This window comes from Chlorocebus sabaeus, chromosome 17 (genome assembly GCF_047675955.1).
Source record: "Chlorocebus sabaeus isolate Y175 chromosome 17, mChlSab1.0.hap1, whole genome shotgun sequence".
Lineage (NCBI taxonomy): Eukaryota > Metazoa > Chordata > Mammalia > Primates > Cercopithecidae > Chlorocebus > Chlorocebus sabaeus.
In genome coordinates this window covers 18,553,445-18,572,972 of record NC_132920.1, presented here as the reverse complement: position 1 = coordinate 18,572,972, position 19,528 = coordinate 18,553,445, and the positions used below count along the sequence as shown (strand labels likewise).

The 19,528-nt window shown below is 40.3% G+C and overlaps 1 long non-coding RNA gene across 9 annotated transcripts in view; it reads right to left on the bottom strand.

Moving 5' to 3' along the window:
* LOC119626796 (uncharacterized) overlaps window positions 1-18,886 on the bottom strand; it is a 201,514-nt gene extending 182,628 nt beyond the window's left edge. For 3 of the 9 annotated variants that reach the window (XR_012089054.1, XR_012089055.1, XR_012089056.1), the window contains exon 1: window positions 18,770-18,886. This is a non-coding gene — a long non-coding RNA (uncharacterized lncRNA). Of the gene's footprint in view, window positions 1-16,423; window positions 16,574-17,062; window positions 17,461-18,769 lie in introns of those variants that run through there. The other 6 variants (XR_012089057.1, XR_012089051.1, XR_012089053.1 and 3 more) reach the window with 6 other exon arrangements.
* Between the last annotated feature and the right edge of the window lie 642 nt (window positions 18,887-19,528).

Here is a 19,528-nt window from a genome sequence, read left to right as displayed (position 1 = left end):
GAAATACTATTCAGCCTTTAAAAAGAAGGACATTCTATCATTTGCAATAACGTGGATGAACATGGAGGACATTATGTTAAGTGCAATAAGCCAGCACAGAAAGACAAATACTACATGATCTTACTTGTATGTGGAATCTAAAAACGCTGACTTAGAGAAGTAGGGAGTAAAATGGTGGTTACTAGAGGCTGGAAGGAAAAGAGGAGGAGGAAGGTGAAAGTGAAATATTGACTTTTTAGAAATGTAACATCATATCATAAGCTTTTCCAAATTATTCTCATTTCTACATTAGACATTTAGTTTATTTCTAACTTTTGCTATTATAAATAACATGATAAGTGCCCTTATACATAAATCTTTCTGTATATTCTTGATTATTAGAATAAGTGTCTAAATCAAAGGCTTTGAACAAATTTGGGACTCTAAATGTATTTAAACAAATTTTTCCCTCTAAAGTTTGCACCATTTTCTACTTTGACTTATATAATAAAAGTTTTCACTAAATCACTAAATTTTTGTGAAAACTTGGTTTTACAATTGTTTTTATCAATAAGATAGTTGAAAATGATATGCAGTTGTTTTAATTTGCCTTTTTGTATTATTGGTGAGGTTAACATTTTTCACAGGAGAAATTATTAGTAATTATTTGAAAATAGATATTCATGTCCTTTGCCCATTTTTGCCATTAGCATGTTAAATTTTTTATTATTGATTCCTAAAGACTCTCTATATTTTATGGTTATTAAGCTTTGTTAATTGTCTCAAATATTGTGAATGTTTTTTCCAACTGTTCATTTTCTTTCCATTTTAAGCCATTAAAGCAGAGTAGATGCAATATTGCTTTGAGGTATCAGGTTAAGTTGAACATGACCACCAACCGGTTCTGCCTCTTTCTAACTATATGATCTTGAACATATTAAGATCATACAGTTAACCTCACAAAGCTTCATTTTCTCATCTGTAAAATGTGAAAAATAATGCCTACTATGTAGGATGAGAGCAGAGGCTAAGACAGATAATGCATGTCTAGTCAGTTTAGGTTCTTTGAGTTAGTTTAAGCAACATAAATTAACTTTGACTAATGGTAAGCAAAGCAATTAATGTAGTGGAAAGATATCTCACCAAATTATGGACAATGTGACCACTAGAACTTAGGAAGTACATAAAACATGGGCAGCTCCAAGGGTCAGCATAGAAGCTCTTCCATAAACCACCCACCCACGGCCCAGCCACCCACGACCCAGCTCCAGTTGCTTTTTGTCCCTGATGTCAATATTCAAATTCCTGTTTGCAGAATCTGACTGGCCTAATCTAGATCACATGCCCACACCCCCTAAAATCAAGGAGTAGATTTTAATCACAGAAGGGGTGTGTGAGGCACACAACCCTCCCAAATAACAAAAAAGAAAAAGAAAAAAGAAAAAAGGAAGACAGACGGGGCTGGAAGGAGCAAGGGAGTAGGGAATGAGGAGGGAGGAAGAAAATAAGAAAGGAAGAAAGGGAGGGAGGGAGAAAGGGAGGGAGGGAAGGAAGGAAGGAAGGAAGGAAGGAAGGAAGGAAGGAAGGAAGGAAGGAAGGAAGGAAGGAAGGAAGGAAGGAAGGCAGGCAGGCAGGCAGGAAGGCAGGAAGGCAGGAAGGCAGGAAGGAAGGAAGGGAGGGAGGGAGGGAGGATGGGAGGAAGGGAAGAAGGAAGAAAGGAGACAAGGAAGGAAGGAAGAGAGGGAGGGAGGAAGAAAGAGAAATGAAAAAAGGGAGGAAAGGAAGGAAGAAGAAAGGAAGGCAGGAAGGAAGGAAAGAAGGAAAGAAGGAAAGGGAAGGGAAGGAGGGAAGGGAAGGAGGGAAGGGAAGGAGGGAGAAAGGAGGAAAGGGAGGGAGGGAAGAAGGAAGGAAGGGAAGGAGGGAGAAAGGAAAGGGATGGAGGGAAGAAGGGAGGGAGGGAAGGGAAGGAGGGAGAAAGGAGGAAAGGGAGGGAGGGAAGAAGGAAGGAAGGGAAGGAGGGAGAAAGGAAAGGGATGGAGGGAAGAAGGGAGGGAAGGAGGGGGGGAAGGAGGGGGGGAAGGAGGGGGGGAAGGAGGGAGGGAGGGAAGAAAAGGAAGAAGGGAAGAAGAAGGAAGGAAGGAAGGAGAAGGGCAAGGGAAGGAGGAAAGGGAGGGAAGGAAGGAGGAAGGGAGGGAGGGAGGAAGGAATGAAGGAAGGGAGGGAAGAAGGAAGGAAGAAAGAAAAGGAAGAAGGGAGGGAGGGAGGAAGAAAGGGAGGAAAGGAAGAAAGGAAAGAAGGAAGGAAGAGAGGGAGGAAGGAAGGAAGCTGAAGAGAAGGAGGGAAAAAGGAGGAAAGGGAGGGAAAAAGGAGGAAAGGGAGGGAGAGAAGAAGGAAGGGAGGGAGGGAAGAAGGAAGGAAGGAAGAAGGGAAAGAGAGAGGAAGGGAAGAAGGAAGAAAGGAAAGAAGGAAGGAAGGAAGAGAGGGAGGGAGAGAGGAAGAAAGAGATAAATGAAAAAAGGGAGGGAGGAAGAAAAGGGGGAAGGAAGAAAGGGAGAAAGGAAAGAAGGAAGGGAGGGAAGGAGGAAAAGAGAAAGGAAGAAAGGGAGGAAGTGAGGGAATGGGGAAGTGGGGAAAGGAGGAATTGGGGAGAGAATGAGAGAGGGAGGGAGAAAGGGAGGCAGGAAACTATTCGTGTAAAGGAATTGCTGAGTTCTGTATCTGTCCCTTTAGTAAGCTGGCAAAAATAGTAGCCATTCATAATACTATGCAACATTTTTCTCTGGATTTTATAACACATTTAGAAAGAAGAGATTCCATTGAAGTCAGAATCTTAAATAAATTTCTCATAGTAAGTTCTCTTTTGGTTTCATTGAACTCGTTCCCAGAAGAGCCCTCCCTTGAATCAGGCTGAAGATTTTCTCAGCATTCTAAGGGTTGAGCCTTGGTAGTAACTGTAAAGAAGCAGCAGGCCTTTTCAGCTGACCCTGTGCATTAGCCTACACTATGCATACTCAAGTGTATTCTAGAACAGAGCAGAACACTGAATCTGTCAAGTGCTGGAAACCAGCCTTTCAAAATATCTGACATTTCAAAGCTGAAATAGAAATTCTGGAAGACCAATTTTTCAAATTTGTAGGCTTCTAATCATTTATATAAAATGAAAACAATGGAAGATCTTCCAAAGGTATTGATCCTTGGAAAGGACTTATGCCTTCCAAGCCACAGCTTTTAAAACCATAATTCCTGTCTTTCAAATAATGTAATGGTATCTATCTCTCATGATTACTGTGAAGATTAAGATGAAATAAAAATTTAAAAAATAAGTAAAAAATTAAATTAAATTAAATTAAGGTTAAAACTGAAAGCACTTTATAATGAAATTCCACACTCCCCTATCTTTTTTCCCTTAGGGCAGTTGACGGCACTATAAAAACTTCCTTTGAATGATTTCATATATATAATTATACATATATAAATATATACTTATATAAATTTATAATATATAAGTATAGATGTCTCTATTAATATATTCCTATTTATAGAAACAGTCTTTTTTTTTTTCTTTCTGAGACAGAGTCTCGCTCTTGTCGCCCAGGCTAGAGTACAGTGGCGCGATCTCAGCTCACTGCAAGCTCTGCTTCCCGGTTCAAGCGATTCTGCTACCTCAGCCTCCCAAGTAGCTGGGACTACAGGCACCTGCCATCACGCCCAGCTAATTTTTTGTATTTTTAGTAGAGACAGGGTTTCACCTTGTTAGCCAGGATGGTCTCAATCTCCTGACCTCGTGGTCGCCCTGCCTCAGCCTCCCAATATAGAAACATTCTTATATGTTGATATATATTTTATACATATATATAAAATCAGTAAAAGAAAGTGTGTTTTATATAGATGTGTATATACGTAGAAAGTTTTTATATATGTATATAATAAATCTCAAGACTCTACTTCACCTTGGTGTTTCTTTTTTAAAAAGTCTATGTTAGTTACAAATCAGAAATAACAACCCTTGTCCCCTGTAGTTGCAGGATAATTAATCCTAACATGGTATTTCACTTTCCCTGACACTCTCAGCATATCTTCAAGAAAAGCAAGTTCACTTTACACTGAGATGACCAAATATCCCAATTTGTCTGGAACTGAGGGTGTTCCTGAGAAGTAGGACTTTTCATGCTAAAACTGGAAAAGTTCTGGATAAATTAGGACAAGTTGTTTACACTGTGTGTGTCACTGAAATCCCTTGAAAAAGAGGTGAATAAAGCTCATTGCCACAAAGTCTTAACTCAAGTATGTGTATGTTTTAGATAAAATGAAGCTAAGCTTCCAGGGGGCAATTAATTCTCAGGTTAAAGAATCCCAAAAAAGAGTCCATTGCTGCCTGGAAATAGGCTGATAAATCGATTCACAAATTCAGTTCAATTTAACATACATTTATTGAGCATCTTGTTTGAGTAAAATTCTATGTCAGCCATTGACAATCACAGGGATCTTTAAGCGCAATGGAATATTCTTGCATTTCCTAATAGACTAGGGAACATGATCTGAGTTAGAATTGTAGTATTCTGTTATATAAGCATACAAATATATTAAATAATCATACCATATTATATTGTAATATAATATAAAACAAACTGTGCTAAATACTATTATCATATTTTCTGAATCAAAAACCAGGGTACACGTCAGGTGAATTTTACTTTTCCTCTTTACATACCTATTTATTAATAATTAATTTTAGATAGTATTTGTAACAAATTGCCACTATAAAACATTTTAACTAAAATTGGGGCTGTAGAAAATCCAGAATGAACAGGGGGTATAATAATGAAGACCATAATAAAAGTACAGTCATGGACCACGTAATGATGTTTGTCAATAACGAACCACGTATATAAAAGTGGTCCCATAAGATTATAATACTGTATTTTTACTCTACCTTTTCTGTGTTTAGATATGTTTGATGCACAAATACCATTGTGTTCCCATTGCCTACAGTATTCAGTACAGTAACCTGCCGTACAGGTTTGCAGCCTGGGGCAAAAGGCTGTATCATGTAGCCTAGCTGTATAGTAACTGGCTATATGATCCAGGTCTGCATAAGTACACTCTATGATGTTCGCACAATGATAAAATAATCTAAAGATGCATTTCTCAGGACACACACCCATCATTAAGCAACACATGGAGGTTTTTAAAAGGAGGGCTATAGGATGCACTTCAACAGCCTGCCGGGACCGCAACGGAATGCTGTTCCTCACAGCAAACTTGCAAGTTCCATTTTACAGATGATGAAAGTAAAGCTCAGAAAGTTTCAGTAAGGGGCCGGGAGCGGTGGCTCACGTCTGTAATCCCAGCACTATGGGAGGCAGAGAAGGGTCGATAACCTGAGAAGTTCGAGACCAGCCTGGACAACATAATGAAACCCCGTCTTTACTAAAAGTACAAAAATTAGCTGGGTGTGGTGGTGCATGCCTGTAACCCCAGTTACTTGGGAGGCTGAAGCAGGAGAATCACTTGAACCTGGGAGGTGGAGGCTGCAGTGAGCCAAGATTGTGCCACTGTACTCCAACCTGGGTGACAAGAACAAAAATTCCATCTCAAAAAAAAAAAAAAAGAAAGAAAGAAAAGAAAAGGAAAGAAAGTTTCAGTAAGGCGCAGTGTCACAATTCAAGCTTAGCTCTGACTCCAAAGCTCACTCTCTTTTTAGTAAACTACATGACCTTCCAGGAAGATAAGGTGTTCCACAAAGAAATCATTACAGAACTAGACAACAGAGTCATAAGTTGCTCAAGAATGTGATTTATTCAATCATTACTCTGAAAGAACATGAAGAACCCAATGAGTTATTTAGCACCTGGCTTAGTTCACAGGAGACGTTCAATGTGGGCTTATGGAATAAATTATATCTGCAGTCTTAGGGGACAACTTCATCAAACACTTCTAGAAAAATGGTTTGAGAAAAACTATCAAATTTCAGGTTGGTAAAATTTCACTCCCCGCCTTTCTCACCCAGCATTTCAGGTTGTTATTTTTGTTGTTGAAAAAAAAAGAAGAGGAGGAAAGAGAAAGAGGAAAAAAGAGGAAGAAAAGAACAAAGAAGAAGAGGAGGAGGAAGAAAAATAGGAATCAGGGAAGTAGAAGAAAGAAGAAAATACCTATCAATCTCTACCAAGCTATTCCAGATAGTTTTCATAACTGATGTCATTTGAGTTTTGATTTGTTTCTTTCTGATGGATCCCTGTATTTGAAGTCAACTTTTCAGAGAACCTGGCATTTCAAACACAAATGGAAACTCCAGAATGCCAAGTTTTAAAACTTCATAGACATCTACTTATTTATATGATAAAACCATGTTGAAAAATTCTCCTTGATACTGATCCTAAAGTACACCCAATTTGGATAGTCATGGCTCTAAAAGACATTTCCTCAGATTCTCTGTATAGGAGCCAAAGTCTATGTTACATACATTAAATTTTTTTTTAAGTATTCGAGATTTTTTTTCAACTAAGGTGAGAAAATAGAGTCAACGAGATTCTTACAGGGAACATCGAGAGGTCTTCAGAATGCACATAGCAACTCTCCTCTCTTTCCAAGGCACACACCATACGGCCCAGCTAGATTCTGAATGAGGCAGTGCTCCAACAGGATTGGCATCAACCCCACCCATCCCTGGAGGAGTCTAGTTATTAGATTATTTTTTAAAGATTCATCTTTCCCAAGTCTTTGGAGGCACTACAGCTGGGAGTCATTAGCTGTAATCAGGGGGCAGTCAACAAAAGGAGGAAGCAGTGGGTGAATGCTGCATCTTTCTGCGGCAGCCATCTGGGCAGAGGGAATGTGGTTTTAAACCCTAGCGGGTGGGGGAAGTTATTGGGATCCTGTTATATTTGGAGTTGACTTCAGACCCTAAACAAAGATTTTTTTTTTTTTCCTTCTGAGGTTTGCTTTCTGGAAATAGAAGGAAAAGATAGTAGGAGTAAGCCAGTGGACATCTCACAGAACATTATGGTCAAAGCAAACGGAGAGTCTGAACACAACAGTCAGACACTAGCTGATTAGGGGCCTTGTCTATTCCTAGCTTAGAGTTTTGGAAAGAAAGAAGAGCTCATCACATTGTGAGATATCTCCTTTTCTTTCCCCTTCCTCCGCCTTTCCCAAAGATAAGGATGTCTCTTCTATCTCAAAAAAGAAGACTCTGTCTTTTAAGTTGTTCATATAGAAACCACTTTGATTTGTTTCAAAATAGGGGCATTACCACACGTTTCATTTCACTCTTTTTCTCTTCTCTGAGGATATTGGAAATATGATGTAATAAATAAAAAAGCAAGAACACACTAAATAAAAAGCCAGAAATCTGGGTTTACTGACTTTGTGCCCTTAACATATTAGGTCAGCTCTGGGCCTCAGCTTCCTTGTCTGTAAAATAAGGATAATCATAGACACCTCAGAAGGTCACTAGAAGAATCCTGAATGATGTGTGTCAAGCATCAAGCATACTCCCTGGAACATAGCAGGCATCCAACAATCGGTAGCTATTCTTATTTGTTGCTATTTATATAAAACTTTTAATAAAAGCAAAACTCATCAAATCATTTCATAGGATGTTTTGGAGGGAAACTTGCCAAGTTAGTTTTTTTGTTTGTTTTTCTTTATTGATTTTGAGACAGGGTCTCTCTCTGTCACCCAGGCTGGAGTGTAGTGGTGCAATCTTGACTCACTGCAACCCAACCATCTAGGCTCAAGCAATCCTCCCAGCTTAGCTTCCCGGGTAGCCGGGATCATGGCACACACCACCATGCCTGGCTAATTTATATTTTGTAGAGACAAGGTCTACCTATGTTGCCCAGGCTGGTCTTGAATTCCTAGGCTCAAGCAATCCTCCTGCCTCAGCCCCCTCAAGTCAATTAAACATAGTTCGTACTTCCAAAGCAGTCGTATCTAAGTTGGATATCTATGGAACCAAACACCATCTATATATGTGTGTGTGTGTGTTTGAGACTTTCAGGGTTTAAAATATTTTTAAAATTATTTTGTCCAGGTACAGTGGCTCACGTCTGTAATCCCAATACTGTGGGAGGCTGAGGTGGGAGGATCACCTGAGGCCAGGAGTTTGATACCATCCTGGGCAACATAGCAAGACCTCACCTTTGCAAAAGGTAGAAAACTTAGATGTGGTGATGCATGCCTGTGCCATTGAGGCAGGAGGGTCGCTTGAGCCCAGGGGATCCAGGCTACAATGAGCTATAATCATGCCATTGCACTCTAGCCTGGGCAACATGGCATGACCCTATCTTTAAAATAAAAAATTAAAAAACAAAACAAAAAAAATAAAAATTTTTTGATATCTTAAAATGCAAATTTCACATTAAGATATATATATTTCCAGCTTCCCTGAAGCACTAAAAATTTGGCAACCTTGGGCCAGCATTCCTTAGTGTCAACAATGTGGTAGGGCTAACAGGGACTGCCCCTTTTAGACAGAACCTGTGCTCTTCAGTTGGCCATAGTCCCCTGCCCTCTTGTTGCAGGAGCCTAATCCTGCTTCACTATCTTATCCTGCCTGGCTCTTTCAGGTATTTGGATCTGTAATACCTTTACTTGCCCCTTGCCTCCAGTATAGAGGGTTGAGAATAAGTGAAATATAAAGGTGCTGCATGAAGAGTACTGTGTGTATAGTTATAGGACAGGACGTGAAAATAAAATCATAAGGCATTTCAATTAGAGGATTAGTCAGACAACAGGCACCAAACCCAGAGCCTCCTCCAGGATCTAGGACTTGTCCTTTAACTTCAACAAGTCTCAAGTTTCTAACATGTAAAAGGCAGTGGATATTTACTCTGCCATTTCACAAGGCAGGTATGTGGATCAAACCATGCAATGCCTGTGAGTAAATTAGAAAATGCTATGTGTCAGGTAGATTATCAAACAGAATAAACACAGTATCTAATGGAAGAAAATCATTTACTAGCCCATCTCTAGTATTATATCTTCCTTGGAAATCACACAACTGAAAGGGATCTTTAAATGTAATCTAGCCCTCGGTTTTACAAATGAACCATCTGAAACCCAAAAAGCAGTTCTCAAGAAGCTTGCAATACGGTGAAGACAAAATATATGAAAAGGATGTTGTCTGAGGGATGCCTAAAACCATGTGAGCCTCTATTAAATAATCTAAGGGTGGAAATAGCAAGTCACCTGGGGCAGATTTTTGTTTTCTGTTTGTTCATTTTTAGAAAAAAATAATTTAAACTGCTTCTGCCTTGAATTGTAAAATGCCGGGGTAATGGGCACCCCCTCGCTCTGGAGAGAGCGTAGAACAAGACCTATGTACTGGAGGTAGACACAAAAGATGGCTCTCCCCATGTTGCTCAGCTCTGGGGATGGGGTGAGAAAATCTGCAGAAAGAAATCTGAAGTCTTCTGAAGATTCTTTGGGAAACGCAACCCGAGCTCCTTGAGATTCACGATGGAACATCTGTGAAGAATGACCAGAGTAGACATTGCCAAGGTCCACTGACAGGAAAGGGGAGTCCCCGAGAGGAGCTATCCCGGAAAGAAGGGGCACAAAGCCCCTTTCTGGTGAGTATGAAGTGAGGCTGGAGACCCCTTCTGTGTCATTTCAGACCTTCCTAAAAATAGATACCAAGGCAGGATTAGAGATGGAAGAGATTTGTCAGGAGAAATGCTCCTATAGAAGAAAAAGGGGAGGGGGGAAAAAAGAAGATGTGAGGCCGGGCATGGTGGTTCACGCCTGTAATCCCAGCACTTTGGAGGTCAAGGTGGGCAGATCACAAGGCCAGGAATTCGAGACCAGCCTGACCAACATGGTGAAACCCCATCTCTATTAAAAACACAAAAATCAGCTGGGTGTGGTGGCACATGCCTGTAATCCCAGCTACTCAGGAGGCTGAGGCAGGAGAATTGTTTGAACCCAGGAGGTGGAGGTTGCAGTGAGCCAAGATCGTGCCACTGCACTCAGGCTTGGGAGATAGAGCAAGACTCCATCTCAAAAAAAAAAAAAAAAAGAAGATGATGATGATGATGATGATGATGTGGGGAGTCTTCAGACCATGCTGCAGGACAGACACTGTGAAAGGAGAGGGGAAAGCAAGGTGGGTAAGGCAGGAAGAGCCCCAGAGCACAGAGAAGCTCTGAGGAAGTCTCTGCCAGGTTCATGGGAAATGTCTGAGTCGAAGTCGCCTGCTAGAAGCACCTGTATTAGGCAGAAATGTCCTGATTCTGGTTACTGCCTCCTACTCCCACCTCCACCCCATCTAAAGGTGACATAGTGGAGGCCCTCAGTCAGCTCTGCTGCCTGCAGCATGTTCTCCTGGAGGGAGATCTGAGCTGTCACCTCCATGGCTGCCAGAGACACTGGCAGAATGCCATGCTGCCACAATGGGGGACTCACAGCTTCCACATATATTGGCATCAGGGCCTGCAAGAGGATTATTTCTTTTCTGTTGTTTGAGACAGTCTTGCTCCATCACCCAGGCTGGAGTGCAATGGCACAACCTGGGCTCACTACAACTTCTGCCTCCCAGTTCAAGTGATTCTCCTGCCTCAGCCTCCCAAGAAGCTGGGATTATAGGCACATGCCACCACGCCCAGCTAAGTTTTGTATTTTTAGTAGAGATGGTGTTTCCCCATGTATATGAGCCTGCTTGTATATGGAGTACTTTATTATGTCTTCCCACATGATTAGGTTGATGTCTGGGTTTCCGATTCCTTCTGAGGCCTGAGATACAATTAGGTCACTCATTCCCAACTGGTCATTTCTCTCTGTGGATGGGAGAATCAGTGCTAATTGGTCAGGCTGGTCTCAGACTCCTCAAGTGACCCTCTTGCCTCAGCATTTCAAAGTGCTGGGATTACAGGCATGAGCCACTGCACTCAGCCAAGAGGATTATTTCTGAATGCAGAAGTATCTACCAAACCGGGAGAAACCAGTGTTCAACAGTGGACTCACTGGAACTTCTAGTCCTCTCTCTCTGCCTTTCTTTTAAAAACAAGACTTGCCTTTGGGGGCTGAGTAAACCCTTAGTTCTTAAACAATTGGAGAAGGTGGGTATTGGGGAATTCTGAGAGGGAGGTAACAGACTTCCTGTTAATCATGGTAGACATGGTAGGGGAGTAGGTAGAGAGTAAGTTAAGTAATTAATTAGAAAAATACTATGTGATGTTACTGTATTTGTACCCTGGCTGGTGAAGTGAATTATACTGATTAAACATAGATATGGGAGGCATCAAATAACAAAGGAAGGTTTTGACAGTGAGTCAGTTCAGTAACAGAGATCTCTAACAGCAGATATCATAATTTACACTTGTATAGCCCTTTCCAGATTACAAGGACTTTTACATATACATGACATTTATTAATCCTCATGACCACAAAGAGTAGACAGAGTAGTCTGTCTCCATTTTAGCAATAAAAAAAAAAAGGAGAATCAATGAAGATTAGTAAACTTACCTGAACTCTTTATACCTGTAAGTAGCAGAGTTTTTACCGGAATTCTTTTTTTTTCCCCACCTCACCCCCTCTCCCCCCACCCCAGCCTCCAAGGCCTCCTTCTGTTGAACTCCCTAGTTGACTCTCTGGATTTCCAAATCAATGCACTTGACAATACACTCCTAGGATATTAAAGAAGGCAAAAATTTCATCAGACTTGGGGTGGTCAGGGGAGGCATCCAGAGCAGGAGAGATGGGATCTGCCCCTTGAGAGGTGTCAGGATTCAGAGAGACAGAGAGGAGTAAAAGAGTGAGTTCCAGATGGGTAAAATGCAGGACATCAGGAGACGGCAAATAAAACAGCTTGACTGGCACAGGGGAATAGGAGGAAACTAGAACAGTACACTGGGACCAGGTAGGGAATTTTATCCAGAAAAAGGAAAAAAAAACAAAAAGCATTTTCCTTTTGAAAGAGGGGTGGTGATATTCTCAAAGCCATTGGGAAGAGCACTGTGACCAAAGACCTGTGTCTGATGGTTCAGAGGTAGAAAGATGGACTTAAAGGTTATGGATGTAGTTTAGGCAAACTAACAAAAAGACTGGAAAATGAATATATTAAGACCTAACACAGAAGAGTGGGTGCCAGGGAGGTAGAAAATGAGCAAATTCCCTATCACAGAAATCTCACAAATGGTTTCCAGAAAGACAGGCTCCAGAGACAGGACCAAAATACAGATAAGTAACCACTTTAAACAGCTTTTATCTTAAAGATTCTATATTTGGACCAATCTTGAAGCAAATAAGGTTAAGAAATGTTTACGTTAGAAGATTTGCATGTAGAACACTGTTTTCCTCTTCTTGGTTTCAGGGCAGCCAGACAGAAGTAATTAAGTGTAATTAAATATAAAAAGTATCAATTAGCACTGATTCTCCCATCCACAGAGAGAAATGACCAGTTGGGAATGAGTGATCTAATCGTATCTCGGGCCTCAGAAAGAATCGGAAACCCAGACATCAACCTAATCATGTGGGAAGACATAATAAAGTACTCTATATACAAGCAGGCTTTTTTTTTTCCCCAAAGTAGCCCTTGTTTAGCATATCATTATAATCGCTAAAACAACAATATTTAATTTCGTGTTAACTTATGCTCCCACAAATTTGACAGCCTTGGGTGAAACGGAATCTCAGTCTTGGATGATATTTCACCCTTACCTATTATTGGATATTTAAAACCTTTATATCTAAGAATAGTAAGTATGGCAATATGGCAGACTGAACACACATAACATCAATTATTACTTCGATTAGTTTTTACCTAGTAGATTCAAACCAATCACTCTCTTCTTCTCAAAATGACTTCAGATACAATATTGAATGGGATATTCCTAGGTTAAAACTTTTTTTTTTTTTTTTGAGATGGAGTCTCACTCTGTCGCCCAGGCTAGAGTGCAGTGGCGCGATCTCGGCTCACTGCAAGCTCCGCCTCCCAGGTTCACGCCATTCTCCTGCCTCAGTCTCCCGAGTAGCTGGGACTACAGGCACCCGCCACCACGCCCAGCTAATTTTTTGCATTTTTAGTAGAGACGGGTTTCACCGTGTTAGCCAGGATGGTCTCGATCTCCTGACCTCGTGATCTGCCCACCTTGGCCTCCCAGAGTGCTGGGATTACAGGTGTGAGCCACCGTGCCTGGCCTAAAACTTTCTTTTCCTTCTGCAGTCATGGTCAGTGGTTCCCACTGAACCAATACCTTTGTTACTCTGCCTTTCCATTTATCTGTTCCTTGTTCAAGTGAGATCATATTTCTGCACCACCAGGAACAGTCTTCTTGCATAGTTTTCCACAAGGCATTGGTTTCATGGCATTTATTAATTGGCATAGTTTCCTTCCACTTTCCCCATCCTTAATATCCACCCTCCAAACATAGACACACACAGCCTCATGAGAATATTCTAAATATAGGGCAGGTGCTTTACCAAAGAGTTATATTAAGTTCAAATAATATAGCAATGAACTCTGGTTTGTATAATAAGCTCACAAATCTGCCTCAATTAAGCACACCCAAATCCTACCCACCCACGCCCCAATCCTGAGCACGTCTGACTTTACTCAGAAGCCCAGACACCGTCAATCTGAATGACCCCCATTTTTCTGTGATGAACCCTCTGGGATTTTTGTTTGTTTTCAGATGGAGTCTCGCTGTCACCCAGCCTGGAGTGCAGTGGCACAATCTCAGTTCACTGCAATCTCTGCCTCCTGGGTTCATGTGATTCTCCTGCCTCAGCCTCCTGAGTAGCTGGGACTACACGCCGGGCTAATTTTTGTATTTTTAGTAGAAACGAGGTTTCACCATGTTGGTCAGGCTGGTCTCGAACTCCTGACCTCATGACCTGCCCTCCTCAGCCTTCCAAAGTGCTGGGATTATAGGCGTGAGCCACTGTGCCTGGCCGAAACTTCTTTTTAATATCTAGATAAAGCTCCCAGGTCACACATAGCAGGAAGCCTAGCACCTCCCTCAGGTCTGCCTCTGCCTCCCCTGAATCAGTCCACTCCACCCTGCATCTCTGCCATTGCCAGCCCCTCTATCGCCAGTTTCTGTGACAGACATCCTCTTGCCTCCCAGTTCCCCACCACTTGATAGCATGGTTTTTCTGCAACTCCTAAAGCATCTCTAACACAAGATTGCTGTGTATAGAATTTTGCTGACATCTTGAGAGTAACAGACAGTACTTATAGCACAGAGCAGGAAACAACTTCCTTCCAATGCCAACTAAAGGTATTGTATGGACCATTCTTGACTACAAGAAATCTCCCAGGACCATATTTCTCCATCAGTCACACACAGCCTCCCTCCATGTTCTTAGGACCTGTCACTCTTACTCCATCCTCCTCACACCCCCCCCTTCCCTTTCCATTCACAGACCTTAGCCCCCTCTATCTATCTTACTTTATTATGCAGAGCAGTAAAACATGAGCTCTGTCTCATCCTGACTTGTCCTCAGTATGCCCAGGAAAGTTTTGTTTTTCTCAATCAAAAGTCCCATCAGGGCTATTTCAAAGCAATAGAATCATTACCTTGGAAATAATACATTATGCCATTCTCCTAGAAGGTAGAAACAGTAACACCTTTTTTTTTTTTTTTTTTTTTTTTTTTTGGAGGGGGGGGTTAGCAACTTTTTTCTGCTTCATTTGCAATGGCTGAATATGTGGAATGTCTTTTCACTACGGTGCATTTTCCTGAAACTCATACTGCAGTGTCCCAAGAGTGCTCCACTGTCGTGAAAGATGTGGGAGTCAGCAGCAGTCAGAGATCACACTTGCTTCGTGCTGCCTTCACTCTGCACCCATTCCAAAGACTCCCAACTGATTTCTACAAGGCAAGGGAAATTTATTTTATTTCCTTGCTGGAGTACTCTCCCAGAAGTGGCCTATTCTAACCCTTTACCATGCAGTAGAGCATCCTTCCCACCGTGGTGGCCTTGCTCTCCAGACAGTCCATGTACACCTTTCCTTCAATTCTCCCACAGTACCAGGACTGTGCTCCCTCTAAAGCCTCTAGAGGAGAATCCATTCCTTGCTTTTTCCACCCTCTGGTGGCTCCAGGAGCTCCTTGGTTTGTAGCCACATAATTTCAATCTCTGCCTCTATCTTCACACCCTCTTCTCTCTATCTCAAATCCCCCTTTGCCTGTTCTTTTATAAAGATGCCTATCCTTGGATTTAGTGTCCATCTAGATAACCTCTTTCTTATGTTAGAAAATTTGCATGTAGAACACTGTTTTCCTCTTCTTGGTTTCAAGAAGTTCAAGATGGTCTCATCTCAGATCCTTTACTTAAACACATCTGCAAAGACCCTGTTTCCAAATAAGGTTGCATTCACAGGTTCTAGTTAGACATATAATTTGGGGTTAAGGGAGACCACCATTCAAACCACTACAAGTCCCACACTCCCAAGAGTCCTTGCTTGACTCTTGGTTGTAGAGGAAATCTTTCCTGCAGCCTCCACAGTACCCCCTAGGTTCAGGAAAGAAATTCACTAGATTTACCCACTATACACTGCATGGGGCAGACCGACATTGTCTCTCCACAAAGAGAACTGCTGCTGCAGGTGTAGTTTCACCTGCTAGGATTCTCCAGTAGTGTAAGGTAGAGAACATAACTCAATCTCACCGGACTTTTCCATCTCAGCAGAATGAAAACTTTAACTCTGTCTTCTCTCACTTTCCCTGGAATTTTGTACACAATACTGCACAACAGCATTTTCCAAACCATGATCTGCAGAACAAGAGACATTTCTGGGTGTCCCACAGTTACCTGCTCTGACGGAGTGAACACACATACAGGCTTATTAGTGGTTCCAAGAAACCTGCATTAAAGAAAACTGCTTAACTTCATTTAACCCAATGTTTACCAAACTCTCTTCACCTTAAACACTTTTTTTTTTTTTACAGTGTATCTTTTAAGATCTCATGGAATACTAATGTCCTACAGAATACAATTTGGAAAGTGTCTTTGGAAAATATGTGGAGTATCATCCAATTAATATTTCAAAAGGAATAGTTATTACCTTCTCATTCCCAACATTAGAATACACAGCTGTGTTTTGCCATCTTGGGATGGCAAACTAAATCATCCACAATGACTATCATTAATAAGACTGTACGGTATACTTGTAATTTTCTAAGAAAGTAGATCTTAAATGTTCTCACCGCATACACACCAAAAAGGGTAACTATGTGAGTTGATGGATATGTTAATGAGCTTGATCACAATAATCATTTCACAATATATGCATGTATCAAAACATCAGTTGTACACCATAAATATATAAAACTCTTATTTATTAATCATACCTCAATAAAGCTAGAAAAAATGGAAAAAGAAATTAAAGACTTAATCTAACCAATTTGGGTTTTGTACTTAGAGCTGAGCACCCTGACTTAGCTGGCCTCTATAGAAGATGAAAGCACCAAAACAACACAGAATAACCCCAAGATACTTTTGAAGGCAGTTGCCCATCTCCTCTTTATCTTCTTTCTTCAGCCTCCTCCTAGAACTGGAACCTTGTATATAACAAGCACTGGCTGGCAGTCCCCCACAAACAGGGCAGTGAGTCATGACGTTCCCATTGCACTGGTGCAATGCACATCTGAGAAGAATAAGCCCCAATTACTTTTCCTTTTACAGTCATGGTAGGATTCAGTGACTATTTATAAATGTTTTTATTATAAATGAGTAACATAAGTTACAAGAGAGATAATTTGTAGGAATGTCAATGCAATTTCAAATTATAGAACTTGATAACTTTAAGCACAGATACTACCTACTGCTCAAAAATAGGTGCTATCTGTGTGCTCCTGAGTTTGACCATAAGCCCTCCTCCACTTCTTAAGAAAGCAACATTGGATACTGGCATGGATGTTGACCCAGAATCAGAAGGCTTAGGTTTCAGTTCTACTCGTATGACCTCAGACAAATCTTTTTGAACTTGAAAAACTTTTCTTTCTGGATTTTCTAAGCACGCAAAAAGGACCTATTAATGCAGGAAATCATCACTCTCAAATTCTGTATCTGCATGTTCCCTTGCTCCCTAATATTTATTTATAAACGCCCTCCCCCCAAAAAAATCAATACTCACCACGCTTTCATGGTCATTCACAGATATGCAGAGAGGCAAAAAATCAAAGTCATCTGACATGAATGTGCTCAGCTGAGGGAGAACAAGGTGACACTGTGCTTTCTGCCTTTAGCCCTGATACTGAAAAGAGGTATACTTTTTGTGGTCTATTTAGTGCCACCTTTTTCACATTTCTGTGCTTTTTCTTGGTGATTTTGCTATTTAAAATGACCCCCAACCATAGCACTGAAGTGCTGTCTACTGTCTGTAAGCACAAGAAGGCTGTGATGTGCCCTACAGAGAAAACGCCTGTGTTAGATAAGCTTCATTCAGGCATGAGTCATAGTGCTGTTGGCTGCGAGCTTGATGTCCATGAATCAACAATATATATTAAATAAGGCATCTTTAAACAGAAATGCACAAGGTTATTAATTGATGAAAATGTTGTGACCAGAGGCTCAAAGAAACCTCACCCTGTATTTGCCCTAAGAGCAAGGGTTTGGTATTCACTATTCACTAATTCAGTATTCCCGGTGACTTTACAGAACATAGAACTAGTTATGTTCTATATGGTCCCATAAGGCAGTTGTAATACTTAAATAAGAAAATACTCATTCAGCAATATTTAACAATTGTTTTTAATTGTCTGTCACAACACCTGGCCCTGTGCAGGCACTGTGGACACATCTCTAAGATACATTAAGCAAGGTTCCTGCCCTCACATAGGGCAGAGATAGAGAAGCACTTGGAAAATGTTAGACCCTAAACAATACGTTAATACATTAGCTTTTTTCCAATTTTTTGTATTGTGGTAAAATACATATATCAAATTTATGGTCTTAACCATTTTAAGAGTACAGTTCAGTGGTATTAAGTATGTTCATATTGTTGTACAACCATCACCACTATCCATCTTCAGATCTCTTTTTATCTTGCGAAACTGAAACTCTAAACCCTTTAAGCATTAACTCCCCATTTGTCCCCTGCAGCAGCATTTTACTTTCAGGCCCCCACCATTCTACTTTCAGTTTCTGTGATTCTGACTACTCTACGTTCCTCATATTAACAAAATCATACAGTATTTGTCTTTATGTGACTGGAAAATTTCACTTAGCATAGTGTCCTAAAGGTTAATTCCTGTTGTAGCATAGGTCAAAATTTCCTTCCTTCTTAAGGTGGATGGATAAGGGGGCACTTCCCTGTGTCATTTTGCTGTTTGTTTTCTACATACCTTATAGGTTTTTTTACCTTCATTTCCTGCATTATTATCTTTTGTGTTTAGTTGATTTTTTATAGTGAAATTTTGTATAGTTTCCTTTTACATTTCCTTTATGCATATGTTCTATTTTCTTGGTAGTCACCATAGGGATTGCATTTAATACCCTGAAGTTATATATTCTAATTGGGATTCATACCAACTTAACTTCAATAACATAAAAACGGGGCTCCTTTACATCTCTGTCCACTCTCCTTTCAATTTTTCATGTCACATAATTATATAATTATACATTGTGTGTCAAAAACAAACTAATAATTTTAATGCATTAACTTCTTAAATTATAGAGAAACAAAATGTTGAATTACAAACCAAAATTATAACACTACTAGCTTTTAGACTAATAATTGCTTTTAAAAATGTATCAGTCTCTTACATCATGGAGGAAACAAAAAGCAGAGTTACAAACCATTGTTACAGTAACACCAGCTTTTATAATTGCCCCTCTTTACCTTTACTGAGACTTTTATTTCTTCATATGGCTTCAAGTTACTGTCTAATGTCCTTTCATCTCAACCTGCAGGACTCTGTTTAGCATTTCTTGCAGGGCAGTTCTAGCAGTAATGAACTCCCTCAACTTTTGTTTATCTGGAAATGTCTTAATTTCTCTTTCATTTTTGTAGGACAATATTGCTGGATAAATTATTCTTGTTTTTTCTTTTTGCACTTTGAATACATCAGCCTTGGCCTTTAAAGTTTCTGATGAAGAATATGCTGATAATCTTGTTATTGTTCCCTTGCTTGTGATGAGTCACTTCCCTTGCTGCTTTCAAGACTCCTTTTTTCTTTGTCTTTCAAAAGTTTAGTTAAAATTTGTCTCAGATGCATAGTTTGCAAATATTTTCTCCCATTCTGTAGGTTGTCTGTTTACTCTGTTGATAGAAATTTTTTTTGTTTGTTTTTGCTGTGCAGAAGCTCTTAAGTTTAATTAGATCCCACTTGTCAATTTTTGCTTTTGTTGCAATTGCTTTTGGTGTCTTTGTCGTGAAATCTTTGCCTATTCCTATGCATCTGACAAAGGTCTAATATCTAGCACCTATAAGGAACTTAAACAAATTTACAAGAAAAAAAACAAGCAACCCCATTAAAAAGTGGACAAAGAACATGAATAGACACTTCTCAAAAGAAGACATGCATGGAGCCAACAAGCATACTTTAGAAGGTTTAATATCACTCACTGATCATTAGAGAAATGCAAATCAAAACCACAA